This window comes from Phyllostomus discolor, chromosome 2 (assembly GCF_004126475.2).
Source record: "Phyllostomus discolor isolate MPI-MPIP mPhyDis1 chromosome 2, mPhyDis1.pri.v3, whole genome shotgun sequence".
In the NCBI taxonomy this organism is placed as follows: Eukaryota; Metazoa; Chordata; class Mammalia; order Chiroptera; family Phyllostomidae; genus Phyllostomus; species Phyllostomus discolor.
The window spans coordinates 11,106,456-11,119,429 of NC_040904.2; the positions used below are offsets into that span (position 1 = coordinate 11,106,456).

Consider the following 12,974-nt stretch of genomic DNA (forward strand, 5'->3'; position numbering starts at 1 on the left):
ATGACGGAGATGGAGCAGAGGACCGTGGCTGTGGGGTGAGTGTGGGCATGAAGAGGCAGCAGGAGGGAAGCCTTGGTGGGGATGGAAGAGTCCTGTGTGTGGATGAAGGTGGTCGTCACACGAGTGTGCCCCGTGGTGACAGGACGTGAGGCTTACAGCTGCACATCTCACAGTCACCATAATCACATGGGACTGTGATTATGAAAGATGCACCACTGGGGGAAGGGGAGGAAGGGTGAGTGGGGATCTCTGTACTACCTTCATGTTTTCCTGTGAATGGACAATGATTTCAAAATGGAAGCTTAAATTCAACAAAATGGTCATTTCTCCTGTTGTTTAAAGGTGTTGAAGTGACATCGTTGAATATTTATTCGGAATTCAAATAAAACCTCAGCTTTGGTCACAGAAGAAGACAATGCAATGTGCTTGTTCTGTGTGAACGTCTCTGAAACTTGCAATTCAGACCTGAGCATCCAGTCAGCACTCAGCTCAGGGCTGCTGCCCTGTGGCCAGTGTCACACTGAAAATTGTCATTGTTAGCAGGGAGGGAGCATGAACTTCTGATGAGCTTCCCGTCATTGCTCTGGGACCTCGAGGAGTAATTGAGCCCTTAGTTCCACCCAGAGGCCATGTGTCAGCTCAGGAGGAGATGGCAGAGTTGTAATTGCTGATCCTAATAACGCAATAGGGGACACACTGCACTGGGGACAGCAGCTAGGTTCCTGTGGACATGCCAGGCTGAGTCACTGTCCACAAGGCAATTTCCAGCTTGGATAACAAAGTGGCTGGTGCCCAGAGGGAGATGAAGTCACTCAGGCCCCTCCTCATAACCCGGATTCCTGCTACTGCCCTGCAGCACAGCTGAGAGCGACCCTGCTGCACAGGGCTGCCTGCTGGAGACCTGCTGTGGTGAGGATGCTGCTGTGACTGCTGGCTGGGGGAGGCAAGGCGATGGTGAGTGTTTTCCAGAGTTTGTGCCTCTGGTTTTGTTCTCGCCATTCCCAATGTGAACCCAGTCTTACAGCTGTGTGTCCCTCTGTGTCAGCTTCCTTCTTCGTATTCACCCTTATGCACAATCAGGCTGCTTTGAAATATGAGCTTCAAGAAATTGTTGTTCATTTATTCTTTTCTTTTATGCTGGTTAAGTCCCCCGCTCTTTTTTAAACATGCAAAAATAAATACACCGTTTTGTATAAATAAAGTTTTTTTGGGGGTTCTCCCTTGTATCTTAAAAAAATTTCTTGCTTTTTAAAGTTTTCTTTTCTCTTTTTACATTTCTGCTTGTGTTCATGGTTATTTTCAGTTTTCTTCTTTACCTTGATTTCTAAAAATCTCCCAACATAGAACTGAGACATTTTTCCTGAGTCTATTATTTCACTTACACACACGGGACAGCAGACTGAAACCCATTAGGTATTGGTGCCCTGATCTACCCCGGGCTCCCTCTCTGACCAGCCCTCTGGGACCCTTCCCCACCCAAGGGCTCGTCTCAGCAGGCTTCTGTCTGCTGTCCTTACTTCTCTCTCTTGGCTGCACATTCTGTTTGGTTTGTATTCACTTGTTTTCAGGGCCCAGTTTAAAACCTCGACAGTGTTTTCTTTCTTTCACGTATACATGTAATCCTTTTCCTTACCAGTAATCATATGTCATTTTCTTCATTGTCCTATTTTCCTGCTTCTGAGGCATATACCAGTTGTTTTTCCTGCTATTGACAGTATTTCTGTTGTCTCTAAGATGTTTGCTGCTGTCCTACATTTTCAGAAGTATAATTGTTGTTCTTTTTTCTTCCTTATTTTCCTTTTTTTATGCTGAAGTCTATTCACTTTAAGTCTAAATTCATTTGCACACCCTAATCCATTCTGCATACCTGAATTTGCAGTTATGTTTCTGACAAATAACTTCGTTCCCCACAGGGCTTGTCATTACATCCCCTTTACATTTATATGTCCCTGAAACTTGAAACTCCTCCGTCTTAATTGTTTTTATGTTTACATTCATAGTCAAATGATTTGTCTGCAGGATGTGCTGTCCTTGGCTGGAAGATCTGAGACAGACGCACAGTGATGTCCAGAGACACCCAGTTTAGGATCCTCCTCGCCATTCAAACTGGTACTGGTTGCCTGGGGAACTCCTTGCTGTTTGGTTTATACATGCACACCTTCTTCTCTCTGCCCTGCAAGAAGAAGCCTGCTGATGGGATCCTTGCCCACTTAACTTTGGCTAACGCCCTGACCCTCCTATTCAGAGGGGTTCCAAGTATAATTAGTTCCTTTAAATTGAAGCCCGATATAGGCGACACTGGATGTAAAGTAGTTCTCTACACTCAGAGAGTTACCTGGAGTATTTCTCTGTACACGACCTCCCTCCAGAGCATGTTCCAGGCGGTGACCATTGCTGTAAGCGGTCGTAAATGGGCCTGGTTCAAGAACAACATGTCTACACTCATTCAACCCTCCATATTTTCCTGCTGGGTCATCAGCATGGTCATCTATTCTGAGATTATCTTAAAAAGCATGACCAACAGGAATACCACCGATGTTACCTCTAGGTATTATGGTCCTTTTTCAAGGTCAGTACGCATGATCACCAGGTGGCTGTGACATTTCTCAGTACAGTGCTCATTCAGGATGTGCTCTTTCTCTCCCTAATGACGTGCAATAGTGTCTATATGGTGAGTGTCCTTTCCAGACACCACAGAGTAGCTTGGCTCATCCGCAGTAGCGTCCACTCCTCACAAAGCTCTCCTGAGCACACAGCCACCCATGTCATCCTCATGCTGGTTTGCTGTTTCATTTTCTTTTACTGGACCAACAGCTTTCTTACTGTTTATTCACAGTTTGGAAATAAGAGGAATTTGCAACTGGAGAACGTTAATGCCTTTATTTCTACATGTTACCCGGCCATCTGTCCTTTTGTACTGATGAAAAATGAGAACAGGATTTCCAGATTGAATTTCATCAATTTTAGGAGCAGAATTTTTTAAATATATTTTATTGATTGTGCTATTACAGTTGTCCCATTTCCCTCCTTCTCTCCCCTCTACCCTGTATCCCCTCTCCCACCCACATTCCCCCCCTTTAGTTCATGTCCATGTGTCATACTTATGAGTTCTTTAGCTTCTACATTTCCCGTACTATTCTTGCCCTCCCTCTATTTTCAACCTACATTCTATGCTACTTATTCTCTATACCTTTTCCCCCTCTCTCTTCCTCCCTACCCCTGTTGCTAACCCTCCATGTGACCTCCATTTCTGTGGTTCTGTTCCTGTTCTAGTTGTTTGCTTAGTTTCTTTTGGTTTTGCTTTAGGTGTGGTTGTTAATAATTGTGAGTTTGCTGTCCTTTTACTATGCACGTTTTTTCTTTATCTTCTTTTCTTAGATAAGTCCCTTTAGCATTTCATAAAATAAGGGCTTGGTGATGATGAACTCCTTTAACTTGACCTTTAACTTGACCTTAACTTGACCTTATCTGAGAAGTACTTTATCTGCCCTTCCATTCTAAATGAAAGCTTTGCTGGATAGAGCAATCTGGGATGTAGGTCCTTGTCTTTCATGAGTTGGAATACTTCTTTCCATCCCCTTCTTGCCTGTAAGGTCTCTTTTGAGAAATCAGCTGACAGTCTGATGGGAACTCCTTTGTAGGTTACTGTCCCCTTATCTCTCGCTGCTTCTAGGATTCTCTCCTTTGTTTTTACCTGGCTAATGTAATTATGATGTGCCTTGGTGTGTTTCTTCTTGGGTCCAACTTCTTTGGGGCTCTCTGAGCTTCCTGGATTTCTTGGAAGACTATTTCCTTTGCTAGATTGAGGAAATTCTCCTTTATTATTTGTTCAAATACATGCTCAATCTGTTGCTTTCCCCCTTCCCCTTCTGGTACCCCTATAATTCGGATATTGGAACGTTTATTGATGTCCTGGATGCTCTTAAGCTTCTCCTTGTTTTTTTGAATTCTTATTTCATCATGCTTTCCTGCTTCGTTGATTCTATCTTCCTTCTGGTCCACTGTATTCTTTTGAGAACCAGTTTCCTTCCCTTCACTATTGGCTCTCCTCCGTGTATCTTCCTGCATCTCTTTTATGGTAATCTGCATCTTTTCATCTAATTTGCACCCAAAAATCAACCAATTCCGTGAGCTTTCTGATCACCAGTGTTTTGAACTGTGCATCTGATAGACTGGCTATTTTTTGGTTGCTCAAAAGGATGAGTCCTGGGGGACTGATTTGTTCTTCTGTTGGAAACATATCTCTCCCTGTCTCTCCTTTTTTTTCTTTTTTTTCCGGTCTGGTTGCTCTTGTTACGGTGGGAGGCAGAGCCTTAGGTGTTCACCAGGGCTGGGCACCCCAGTCGCTAGATTGTAACGTCATATGTGGGGGCGGGGGCGGGAGTGGGGATGGGAGGAAACAATGGCGGTAGTTCCGTTCTCCTGGGATCTTACTCCCTTCTCTGGGAACCTGGGCTGCGAGCTCTGCCCTGGTCCACAATCGCCGCCTCACTGGGCCCACCAGCCGCTGCTTGCGTACTCAGGGACCACCGCTGCGTTCTTGCGCCCTGGATGGCTATCCCGGATTTCTCGCCAAGTTTCCCTGACCTCCACGCGCCCCCGACCCGCACCTGCCTGGCTCATCCTCTCCGACCAGTCTGGGTGTACGGGTCTACTTCAACTTCTTGGCTGTCCGACTTCCATTCAGATAAATCCTCTGTCAGTTCTGGGTGTTATTTTAGCTGTAAATTGTTATTCTTCTAATCTTGGTTGTGCGAGGAGGTACGATGCGTCCACCTATTCCTCCATCTTGCCGGAAGTCCAGAATTTTTATTCATTAAGGTAAATTAAATGATCCTTGAACATCCTCAGTATTTGTCTTCATGACAAGATTCATTTATATGGGTCCAGAGTCACAAGGTCATAAATGGCTTGAGTGATATATTTAGTGCCCATTGTGCTGAGTTAACAGGAAGTAAAATCAATGCATTGTCCATTTATGAAACTTTTTAGACGTTATATGTAATGTTTAGTGTTTAGAATAACACCATTATACGTGATTTAAGCTTTAAAACAATAACATATGTAATGTATGGTGTTTTGTAATATTGGAAACATTATAAAATCATAAAATTGTAAAATGTTTTTTTCTCCTGTCGATTTGATGTTATTTTTTAAGTATATTTTATTGACTATAGTATCAGAGTTGTCCCATTCTTTCTTCTCCCGTTTATTCCCGTTTCATGCACACACCTTCCCACCTGCATTCCCCCACCTTAGGTCATGTTCATGGGTCGTACATGTACGTTCTTCAGCTTTTCCATTTCCTATACTATTCTTCACCTCTCTCTGTCAATTCTCTACCTACCATTTATGTTTCTTATTCCCTGGACCTTTTCCTCCATTCTCCACCAACCCTCCCTTCTAATAACTGTCCATGTGATTTCCAGTTCTGTGATTCTGTTCCTGTTCTACTTGTTTGCTTAGTTATTGTTTATTTTTAGGCTCAGTTGTTGATGTTGGTGAATTTGTTGTCATTTTAGTGTTTATATTTTTGATCTTCTTTTTCTTAGATAATTCCCTTGAGCATTTCATGTAATAAGGGCTTGGTGATGATGAAGTCCTTTAACTTGAGCTTATCTGAGAAGTACTTTATCTGCCCTTCCATTCTAAATGAAAGCTTTGCTGGATAGAGTTATCTTGGATGTAGGTCCTTGCCTTTCATGACTTGGAATACTTCTTCCCAGCTCTTTCTTGCCTGCAGGGTTCCTTTTGAGAATCAGCTGAAAGTCTTATGGGAACTTCTTTGTAAATAACTCTCTCCTTTTCTCTTAGTGTTTCCAGGATTCTTTCCTTAATTTTCGTCTTGGCTAATGTAATTATGATGTGCCTTGGTGTGTTCCAACTTCTTTGGGACTCTCTGAGCTTCCTGAGTATTCCTGAAAATTTATTTCCTTTGCCAGATTGGGGAAGTTCTCTTTCATTATTTCTTCAAATAAGTTTCCACTTCTTGTTCTTCCTCTTCTTCTGGCAGCCCTATGATTGGGATGTTGGAATGTTTAAAGTTGTCCCAGAGGTTCCTCAGTCTCTCCTCATTTTTTTTTGTTTTGAATTCTTCTTTCTTCATTCTGCCCTGGTTGAATGTTTATTTCTTCCTTCTGCTCCAACTCCTTGATTGCAGTTTGGTGTCCTTCCCTTCACTGATGGTTCCCTGTATGTTCTGCTTTATTTCACTTTGTATAACCTTCATTTCTTCCTTCATTTTGTGACTGAACTCAATCATTTCTCTGAACATCCTATTCCCCAGTGTTTTGAAATCTGCACCTGATAGGTGGGCTTTCTCTTCATCACTTAGTTCTATTTTTGGAAGTCTGATCTGTTTTCCATTTGGGCCATATGTTTTTGTATCAGCGGGCTTGTTATGTAATAAGGGGAGGAGCTTTAGGTGTCCGCAGGGGTGAGGGGTCTGAGAAGGAACAGTGCCTCTTGCTCTGCTCTCTGCTGGCTTTCAGTCAGTTACCCTGCTACCCACAAGCAAACTGGGCCCTTCTGGTGCTGATTCCTGCGGGGGTGTGTGTGTGTGTGTACATTCTAGAACCCTGTGGGTCTCTCTAGTGAACTCTCCTGTGAGGCTGGGATGTTCTCCCACCACCGCAACCCCCACAGGTGTTTCTAGTCAGAGGTGTTTGAAACTGTTTCCCCTGCAGTGGAGCCCTGGGTTGTGTGGTTTGTCTGGCTCCCCAGTTGTTCCTCCTGGCTTATCCACGTTGAAATGTGGGAAATTCAGGCTGCTATCCAGCGCCCTGCCCACCCCAGTTTACTGTGGCCTTGCAGTGGGTCCTCTGAGCTCTGGCTGCCCAGCTCCACCCCTCCTACCAGTCTGGATGAATGGTTCTTTAACTCCTTGGTTCTAGGACTTCTATGCCGTTCGATGTTCTGGCAGTTCTGGTTATTTTTTGTTTTTATATTTGTTGTTGTCCTTCTTTAGGTTGTGCATGGAAGCAAAGTGTATGTACCTACACCTCTGTCTGCGCTGGAAGGAACTGTATATATTGAATCTAAAGAACAAAATAAACACAACAGAAGCAGTGAATACCAATGTTGGGAACCACCCTGCCTGGTATCAGAAGCTATAAGCCCCACCAAGGTTAAGACTGAGGGAGTGACCTTGGACCATAAGCCACCAAGGAGACAAAAGGTTATCTCCCTGGCAGGAGCGCCACTACTGCTCCTTTTACTTCAGTCTGCCTGGCCTCCAATGCTTGGTGGGTTAGCCAATGATGTGTAAGATTCCCCAAGGGAGGAATGATCTAAGACAGGCACGATCACGTGGCACGCCCCCAAGGAAGGACTTTGGGGGCTAAAGGAAAAGGGGGTGATGGACCCCCACCCCTCGGCTTTGACAAAACCTGAGTCCTCATTGTCTGCAAGAAAATCTCCTAATCTCTTGGCTGCCTTACTTCCCTTGCTCCACCTAAGCCTGAAACAATGACAGAGGGTGGTGCAGCCCTGTGCTGGAAAGGACGGGTTTCCCAAGCAATCAGGCCTAGGGAAGAATAGGTAATATCCTGTGAAACCTGCTTTGTTTAGAATGCTCTCCTGCAGACTGGTACAACCACTATGGAAAGTAGTATGGAACTTCCTCAGAAAACTAAAAATGGATCTGCCTTTTGACCCAGCAATTCCACTGCTGGGACTATACCCTAAGATCACTAAAACACCAATATAAAAGAACCTCTGCACCCCGATGTTCATAGCAGCGTAATTTACAAGAGCTAGGTGCTGGAAGCAACCTAGATGCCCATCAGTAAATGAATGGATCCAAAAACTATGGTACATTTACACAATGGAATTCTATGCAGCAGAAAGAAAGAAGGAGCTCCTACCCTTTGTTACAGCTTGTATGGAGCTTGAAAGCATTATGCTAAGTGAAATAAGCCAGGCAGTGAAAGACAAATACCATATGATCTCACCTTGAACAGGAACCTAAACAACAAAACAAAGAAACAAGCAAAATATAACCAAAGACACTAAAATAGAGGACAGGCTGGCAGTGACCACTGGGGAGAGAATAGGGAATTTCAGGGGAGAATGGGTAGGGTTTACAGGAACAAATTTAAAGGACACATGGATAAAACCTAGGGGGAGGGTGGTAATGGGAGGGAAGTGGGGAGGGTTGGGTGGGTGGACTGGAATGGGAGTAAAAGGGAGAAAACTGTACTTGAATAATGACTACCAAAAAAAAAAAAAAAAAAAAGAATGCTCTCAATGAAATGATAAGGGTCCAAGCAAGAAGTAAGTTTGTTCCTCAAAGTTTTACAGCTCTTTAGCTGTCTGAACTGGACTCAGAATAGGCCCTCAGATTTCTTTGTTATCTATTGTTTGATCCTTACTTCCTGGCAATGATTAATGAGCTTTACCTGAATTCCTGTGTAAACGAACCCAATAAAAGCCTGCTCTGGTGGGAGAACAGGATGCTCTCCACTAAAGAGAGTGGCCGTTTCGTTCCTATTTCCCCTCAGGACTCGGTTGTCCCTGTGTATGTTTTTCTCCTGTTTCGACAAGCGTCTGCAGCTGTGACTGATACCGCTGGCCAGGTATCCTCCACATACCAACTGTAATTAGCAACTAAAAAATTGTTAACCCGGGCTCCTGAATCTGTGAGGGAGATTTTCACTTTGAAGACAAAGAAAGTAACTGCTTTTTATAATGGGAAATCAACTCTTCCAACCCACCCCCTTCCTCCGTACTTCAGCAATGCCAGCTGGTGCTATGTGTATGAAACAGAGGGTATGTTCCATCCCTCCACCCTCTCCTCTCTTGTCCTTCCTTCCTGTCTCTCTTTTGCCTCCCCCTTCCTCTCCCTTTTCTTTCTACTCTCTCTTCACATCTGGTCTCTTTGCTCTGTACTCTCTTTGCTTTTTAAAAATATATTGTATTGATTATGCTATTACAGTTGTACCATTTCCCCCCTTCACTCCCCTTTACCCTACACACCCTCTACCACCAGCATCCCCCCTTTAGTTCATGTCTATGTGTCATATTTATAAGTTCTTTAGCTTCTACATTTCTCATACTATTCTTACCCTCCCCCTATCTATTTTCAACCTACCATCTATGCTACTTATTCTCTGTACCTTTCCTCCTCTCTCCTCCTCCCATCCCCTGTTGCTAACCCTCCATGTGATCTCCATTTCTGTGGTTCTGTTCCTGTTCTTATTGTTTCCTTAGTTTCTTTTGGTTTTGCTTTAGGTGTGGTTGTTAATAATTGTGAGTTTGCTGTCCTTTTACTATACATGTTTTTTTATCTTCTTTTCTTAGATGAGTCCCTTTAACATTTCATAAAATAAGGGCTTGGTGATGATGAACTCCTTTAACTTGGCCTTATCTGAGAAGCACTTTATCTGCCCTTCCATTCTAAAGGAAAGCTTTGCTGGATAGAGTAATCTGGAATATAGGTCCTTGAGTTTCATGAGTGGAATACTTCTTCCAGCCCCTTCTTGCTGTAAGGTCTCTTTGAGAAATCAGCTGACAGTCTGATGGGAACTCCTGTGTAGGTTACTGTCCCCTTATCTCTTGCTGCTTCTAGGATTCTCTCCTTCATTTTTACCTTGGCTAGTGTAATTATGATGTGCCTTGGTGTGTTTCTTCTTGGGTCCAACTTCTTTGGGACTCTCTGAGCTTCTTGGACTTCCTAGAAGTCTATTTCCTTTGCCAGAATGGGTAAGTTCTCCTTTATTATTTGATCAAGTATGTGTTCAATCTGTTGCTTTTCCTCCTCCCATTCTGGTACCCCTATAATTCAGATGTTGGAACGTTTAAAGATGTCCTGGATGTTCCTAAGCTTCTCCTCATTTTTTTTGAATTCTTTTTTCTCCATTCTTTCCTGTTTGATTCTTTCTTTCTTTGTTCTGGTCCCCTCTATTGTTTTGAGTTCCAGTTTCCTTCCCATCACTATTGGTTCTTCGTGCATTTTCCTGCATCTCTTTTATGGTAACTTGCATTTGTTCAGCTAATTTCTGACCAAAATCAACCAATTCTGTGAGCATTCTGATTACCAGTGCTTTGAACTGTGCATCTGATACGTTGGCTATCTCTCAGTCACTTAAAAAAACTAGTTGCTGGACTTTCAATTTTGTTTGAGCCATCTTCCCTCCTCCCACCTTTGGTCTAGTTGTGACTGTTATGTATGAGGGGCAGAGCCTTAGGTGTTCAACAGGGCAGGGCACCCCAGTTGCTGGGTTGTGATGCTGTACGTGGTGGTGGGGTCAGAGAGGGAACAATGGCGCTTGCTCCACTTTCTGCAGGGCCTCAGTCCATTAAGCTGCTTCCCCTGAGCAAACTGGACTCCTCAGGTGCCAATTCCCATGTGGGTGGGCTTCTACACACTGTGGGGCCCTCCAAGGACCTCTCCTGTGAGGCTGGGAGTCTCTCTCTGCACCTCGACGCCCACAGGTGTTTTCAGTCTGTGCCCCGAGGCTCTATTTCCCAGCGCTGTGATCCAGGGTTGGGAGCAGTGCCTTGCTTCACAATCGCCACCTTGCTGGTTCTGCCGGTTGCCACTTCTTGGCCGGGGTCTGCCAGCTGCAGCTTGTGTGCCCAGGTTCCACCCACTGAGGTCTTGCGTACCCCGGATGCCTTAGGCACCTGGTCCCAATGTTCTCTGCTTTCTGCACAGCGACCTGCAGCCAGCTGACCCACTCTGCTCCTCCTACCGGTTTGGATGAACGTGTCTATTTTAACTTCTTTGCTGTCCAGCTTCCATTCAGATAAAGCTTCTGTCAGTTGTGGTTGTTATTTTGTTTCTAAGTTGTTGTTGCCTCTACCTTGGTTGTGTGAGGAGGCACAGTGTGTCTATGTATGCCTTCATCTTGGTCAGAAGTCGGCTCGATCTTACTGTAAGCTAAAAACTACTACAATCACATGCATTCCCCTTTGTAGTAGTAAGTGTAATTATGCTTAAAACAAGCATTATCTTACATTTGCATTTGCCCCATAAATGAGTAATACATTTGTTGTTGTTAGGAATGTCTGCTTTAGGTCTACTTCAGTTACCTGAAGAAGACAGGAGTCTAAACTTTATATTGTCTGTGACTTTGTTCATTTTATGATGAAAATTATTAGTGTAAAAAAAAAACTAAGCAGCATGTGAGATGATGTACAATATCCCTGTGGGCAGAATATGTCAACTTCATCCATTGTAAAAACAACATAAAATCGTTCAGTTCATAATTAACTCTTGAGTTTTGAGCTTATGGATTTCTCCTAAAAGCATAAAATGTAAAAATGGTTACACAATATAGTTTATAGGACTTACATATTTTATAACCATTTGTATGGAACAGTTCTCTGTTCAATGCATTTGATTGGTTGAAACGTTTACAAAGGTGATTATCAGATAAGACCATTTTCTACACTACCTGATGCATAGCAGGGATCAGAATAAATGGAGTCGATGGGTCTAGTTGTTAAGAAGAAATGAGAGACCATGGAGTAAACACAATGGCCGTTGACTAGCGAGGCCCAGGAGCGGCCAGGGAAGTAGCAGGCTGTTGCTTAAGGGGAGCCCTCACAGGGTGTGCTGTCTTCTAGGCCTGCTGGGCTGACCGAGTCAGGGCACGAGAACTCACCTGGGGCCCTACCCTTTAGTCGACATGCGGAGCCCAGTGTGTAACAACCAACCATTCATTCCTTTTGAGAAGAGCAAATGCGTATTTTTCATTTTTGCTCAGTTTGGATCAAATGCTCAGTGTAAATGCAGAAGAACACTTTTGAAGGCAGTTCTCTGTCCCCCGAGATCTGCCTAGGGGAGGGTTTCTTTATACCCTCAGACCAACAGAGCAGCGGTAGCCATGGTGCCATGTGGCCAGTCGAAAGACAGTGTTGGACAGTCCCGGGTACACCAGGCAAAGAGGAGTGGCCGCACCCACTGGGGTCACCCTCCTTTCAGCACCTTTTCCTGTTTTAGACTTCTTCCTCTTCCTGAAGTAGGCTGAGAGATAGGGCGAATTCCTTAATGAGGCAAGATCTTCTTTGGGCCAATTGGGACCCCAGTCATTTATCCAGCTTTTCTCTTCCTTCCTTCCTCCTACCCCCCGTTTTCTTTCTTGGCCTCCTAATGCCTGGCTACTTACTCCATGCCTTTCGTTTTAGGTCCAGACTTTAAAAGCAACTGCTTTATTTAATTTCTTAGCTCCTTTTATGAACTGAGGAACACTGAATGTGAAGACCACTGAACACTGTATGGGTGCTCTCCCCCATTCACACATTGAAGTCCTAAGCCCAAGACCTCAGAATGTAACCATATCTGGAGATTAGGCTTTTAAAAAGGTGATTAAGAGTAAATGAATTCATTGGGCAGGGGGCCCTCATCTACTGACTGGTGTCCTTATGAAAAGAAATGAGTTCACAGACAGATACAGAAGAAAGACTGTGTGCAGACACAGTGAGAGGGCAGGTCTCTTACAAGCCAAGGAGAAGACCCTGCAAAGAAATGAACCCCTTGACACTTTGATCTTGAACTTCCAACCCTCAGAGAGTGGGACAATACTTTTCTGTTGTTTAAGCTACATAGTCTGTGGTACTTTATTATAGCAGACGTGGTAAACTAATACATCCCATTAGATTCTTTTCTTTCCTTTTTTTAAACTATGGGACACTTAAGGAATTTGTGCCTCCTCCTTAACCGGGCTCATGTTAATCTTATCTGTGTAGTTGTAATTTTAGTATATGTGCTGCCTAAGGAACACTGCCCTTGCAGTCTTTAACCTCCAAAGTTACCGAGGTTCTTTGTAAAAGTGGGCGTTCCTGGATTTCAGAGGCACTCACCGCAGCCATTGCCCTAGTCCACTGCTGCAGCAGTGAGTGCCGGCCTCTGCCCGAGTGTGAGAGGCGGCGACTCCCAGCATCACTGAATAGCTCCGGGGCGCTCCCGGCCACTACCGCACAGCACGGATTCGAGATACTCTTTCGAGTCACTGCGTACAGACGCGTGA

At 44.2% G+C, this 12,974-nt stretch overlaps 1 non-coding gene and 1 pseudogene across 1 annotated transcript; one reads left to right on the forward strand and one right to left on the reverse strand.

Moving 5' to 3' along the window:
- Positions 1 to 2,069: 2,069 nt before the first annotated feature.
- LOC114515022 lies at positions 2,070 to 2,983 on the forward strand (annotated as a pseudogene).
- A 9,640-nt stretch (positions 2,984 to 12,623) lies between these two features.
- LOC114491207 lies at positions 12,624 to 12,728 on the reverse strand. The gene has a single exon (XR_003684014.1). It is a non-coding gene; the product is annotated as a U6 spliceosomal RNA (small nuclear RNA).
- Between the last annotated feature and the right edge of the window lie 246 nt (positions 12,729 to 12,974).